We start from the raw sequence: 5,143 nt of genomic DNA, 5'->3' as shown, positions 1-5,143 counted from the left end.
ACGTGGTGGCAACTGGAGGTACGGTAGGAAAAGGTACCGGATGTGGAACAGCTGCTGCTACTGTAGGCACTGGAGGTACAGGTGCCACTGGTGTCGGGTACACTGTAGGTCCAAGTGGCGGTGGTCCTGAATACACCGTAGGCTGCGCTGGAGCAGACGTCGGGTACACCAATGGTACTCCTGATGGTACTGTAAACAGGGTAGGCGTGGATACCGTCGGTGTGGCCAAAGTAGGTATCTCTACAGGAGCTATCGGGATTTGAGAGCCCGATGCTCCCGCTGCCTCCTGAGTCTGTCCCTGACTGACAGGCTCACTAACAGTGGGCATCTCTGGCATATCCAGAGATCCCGTGGTCCTCGTGGTCGACCAGCACCACGTCTCGCAGCAATACGAGTAGATCGTCTCATATCTGTTAAATTAAATTACAGATATCAATACCAATATAACCAACACAAAATAACAACATACCTATTTGCTGTCTGGAGATGTTCCGTCGCTGTCCAGTCCCCAATTTGACCTCAAAATTCCGAACGTACATATCGCCGGAAATCCAAATAAATCCGAAACGGAAATCCGAAACCTAACCATATCGAAAATCCGATAATGCCCAGTTTGACTCGCAAACCTGGCTAACCCAAATATCCAGAATACCAACAACCGGTATCCGATAAATCTCCAGAAACCAAAAGCAGGTATCCATAACCTGCTCTGATACCAATAAATTGGTATCAGATAAATCCCGAAAATCCAAAATACGAAACAAAAGATCGTATAACCTGTGCTCTGATACCACTAAATTGTCACGCCCCCAGAGGAGTCCCTGTCCGAGAAAATTTCGGCAGCATCTCCCCTGTACGACGGACAATCAAAAATTTCTACAAGCACTAAATACTCAGCCACAGGCGGCTGGAATCATAACAATAAATAAAATCAATCACCACGCAGTTTATATATATATTCAGCCTCTGGCTGACACAACCACGCAGTAATAATACTCTGACTCGAAATCCACCCTACTCAACTACACTCGTAAAGCCCAAATCCGATTTTTTTTACCTCTTCTGCCGTTCAGGCAGGCATGTAGTAGAATAAAACCAAATCCAATTTCATCGACATCATAAAATCCATACAACGTCCATAGGTGGAATAAATCTAAAACCTAACAAGTTTTAAATAGTCTAGAACAGAAAAGAAACCAAAACGGAAACCAAATCCTATCCTCGAGGTCTGCAGGGACCAGCAACTGGAACTCTCTCCTGACAGCATCAACCTGAAAATATCAACAATGGAGGCGGGGTGAGTCCAACACTCAGCAGGTACAATTGATATGCAAAGTAAAGAAATAACACCTAACACTAATCATGCGTACAGTCTCCTGCTATAAGAAAGATATAAATATGCATCTGAAGTAAACAGGAGAATGCTGTACTAACCAGGTCCTGAGTATAAGGTCAAACAGTCCGAGTGGTATAGGGATCCTGTATGCATGTCAAACATAGGTATCCAAACAATATGCAGCATATAAATGCAGCAACCACAAACACAAGCAATAAATGCATCATGCATATGATGCCAATGATGCGTCCTGGTCACCCCTGACGCCAGTCGATCATCTCATACAAAAGTGAGGTCGAGTGGGTAGGGCTGTGACAACCGTGCACTCTGTCGTCACTACTCCTGATGAGTGACCGAGTGGACGGGATGCTGTCGGAGTACACCTATCCTCCTACCCCAAATCATAGATGGGGGAGCGCAATGCTCTCAAGTACACGATGACGGGGAGGAATCCCTGTCGGATAACTCGTTGTGTCACACTACCCATGAGCGGACCAACGGTGCCTAACAGAGTCCCTGCTGCAACACACTCTGCCTGAATCGACCACTAACCCATGAGTGGTGGTGTGTGCAGATCCATGTAACTGGCGATGTGCTCAACAATAATGGAGCGGACTATCGCACAGCATGCAATCATGCAAATGATGCATGGCAATAACCATATAAACATCCTGACCTAATCCATATATATAGAAATGTGCACCCTAGGTCAAAGAATCATATCAAATCAAGGTACACAGAAGGTATAAAAACCTAGGTCCTGAACATGGTCAAGCATGGCATATCACTACCCCTATAAGCATGTATAAACAGGTAAAAATATACCTGAGATGCAAAACCAATCAATCAATCAAGCATGTAAGATTTGGGTAGTGATTAACCGAAATAGATAAGAAACATAATTAATGAAACATGTTAATTCCATTACTAAGCATATCAAAGACAACAAAAGTCAAAAGTACCCGCCTCCAAATAAGAAATGTCCAATCCAACGTCGAGATACCGTCTCGCGTCAAAGTCCTGTGTTATCAAACATATAATGTATTTAGCTATATAACTAAATAAAAATCTCCAAACCTATTTAATAACCTTATCCTTCCTTAGAAGTGGAATTGATCCCATGTAACAAAACAAGCAATGGATTAAATTCAATACCAATCCAATTCTATACATAAACCTAATTCATCACATCACGTAGCAAAATTACTACATATGATCATGTAATCAAATCACACCTAAATTAATCCATTATCTACAACACGTATCAAATCCCTACACTTACCTCAATTCACAGTCGTGAACACTGATCTACTGCCAAAAGGAGTGGATGTTGGACCAAAGAGCAGCCCACACACCCAAATTCCCAGATCCACCTAAACAGCGCTATCTACTGCCATCATCGGATCGAAATGAAATCAAAAGGTCAACACCACAAACAAACCAGATATCCAAAGCAAATATTAGGGTCGAACAGCTACCTCAACGACCACTGCTAGGGCACGGCGACGGCGCTGGTTTTCCAGTGACCGGCGGCACCTCATGAGCGCAAGGAGAAAGAAAGGAGACTCGTCGGTGGTCGCTCAAGCGTCGCCGGCGCGTTCCTGATCTCAGCGGCGGAGAAGCTCGCGATCCAAGCTAGGGCAAAGGCAATAGGTCGGCTGCCGGCGTGATGCTCGGCTCAGGGAAGATCGCCGGCAATGAAGCGGTCGGCTAGGACACGACGTCGGCAGTGCTCGGCTAGGGCACGGCGTCGGCAGGGGTGGCGGCGGCGCGTGGCTCAGGGAGGAGGAAGAGCACCCGGCGGTGCTGTCGGGTGGAGAAGGCGCAGAGAGAAGAGGGGTTTGGCTCTTGATCAAGCGCCGGCGAGGAAGAAACCGCCGGGGCCGGCGGGCTCGGGTGCGCGTGGGAAGGAATCGCCGCTCGAGAGGTTTCGGCGGGGTAGAGAAAAGAAAATTAAGAAATATAAAAGAATAAGGAAATGTAAATATAAATATTTCCTCGCTTAAACGGGGTAACCTAAACAGGCTTTTCCCGGGCCCCGTTTTTGTCCCCGTTAACTCGTCCGTACGAGCTCCGAAAAATACCCGAAAAATTTCCAAAAATTCCAGAAAAATCCCTTATTAATATTTCCTATTTTTTCGGTATTTTACATCAACTTTACTAGAAAGAGCAATGTTTGAAAAACAACCATCACTATTATTTGGTTCTACATCAAGAACCATAAAATCATTTGTTACATAACCATGCCCAATTAACACAGAGTTAATTCGAAGTTCCATACAACGGCTATAAAAATTTACACAATAACCTAAATCAAGAAGACAAATGACAGAAACCAGATTCCGTCGAATATCAGGAGCATACAGAACATCATGTAGAAACAGGGTATGCCCACCACGTAGGTTGAGCTTGTAAGTGTCAATTCCTTTAACTTCAATTCTTGCATTATTTCCTACATATATCTATTTGTTGCCAGCTGGTACCCGACGGTACTCTACATATGTAGCTTAATCACGTGCTACGTGGTTCGTTGCTCCTGAATCTACAATCCACAAAGGATACTAATCAGCTAAAAATACTGTACTTGCAACAAGATGCTCATGGAAAGAAGATAGAGGTGGATCTACCTTTTTAGGCTCAGTACAATCCCGAGCAAAGTGACCTTTCTTGCCATAATTGAAGCAGGTCAACTTGCTCCTAGGTATGTGTCCATATATCTTTCCTTTCTGTTGGGTTATCGGGCCGCGAAAACCGTGTTTTCGCGTCGCGAAAACCCCGAATCACCTATGCCACTATATCTCGTGCGAAGGATAGATTTCAAAATTTTAAATACGAGTACGAGTTTACTAAAACTTAGATCTACTCCTAGATCTACATGGAAGAGATCTATACCTTCGATGCGTGCCCTTTTTCGTATCCCGCTCGTCAAGATTCGTCGGATCTCGAAAGTATCAAAGATCGATACTTCTCTATACGTATCCACACGAACACACTAGGTGGAGATGACCAAAAACAAGGTGTGCTAGCACCTTATGGGATTCGGCCAAGGAAAGGAGAGGGAGAGCAAAAATGGCTAGAGGAAGGAGATGAAGTGAATGCACATGAATGAGAAAATGAATTCACATCCACAACAAAAGGTGGCCGGCCACTTTCCCAAGTGTAACCCCCATTTTTGCATTAAGTGTGGCCATTAAGAGATTTGTAACCTCCATGAGGTGGCACACACATGTGCTAAACATGATGATGTGGCACCTCATCATTGGCCACTTAATGCCAACTCACCAATGAGGTGGCATGAAGTCAAGTCAAACTTGACTCTTCATCTTCCTCTCAAGTCAAGTCAAACTTGACTTAATCTCTCTCATGATTGATCTAATCCAACCATTTAATTCAAGCCAATTTAATATAATGAATCTAATTTATTTAATTAAATTGATTCAATGAGTCATAATCTAAATTAGACTCATTAAACACATGAATCAACTTGAGTCCAACTCAAGTTAGCCCAATTAGGATTACTCTTAATCCAATTTGATTCATCAAATGAATCTAATCCTCTTGGTTCATCATATGAACCTAATCTTCATCTAATTGTCCTTAGTGTGTGACCCTATAGGTTCTTATAACGTTGGCAATACCCCTAAATCCATTTAGGAGCATAAGTAATGAGCGGTATCTAGCAACACATCATTACTACCCAATGTTACAAGAATGTTAAGATCCAACATCATCTTGTGACTACTAATTGTGACTCCTCACAATATATGACAAGTGTCCTTCTATCCTTGCCTTTGGGCTTGCCCTTGC

The sequence above is a fragment of the Zingiber officinale genome, chromosome 3A (assembly GCF_018446385.1).
Source record: "Zingiber officinale cultivar Zhangliang chromosome 3A, Zo_v1.1, whole genome shotgun sequence".
Taxonomy (NCBI): Eukaryota; Viridiplantae; Streptophyta; class Magnoliopsida; order Zingiberales; family Zingiberaceae; genus Zingiber; species Zingiber officinale.
Note: the sequence above shows the minus strand (reverse complement) of the source record.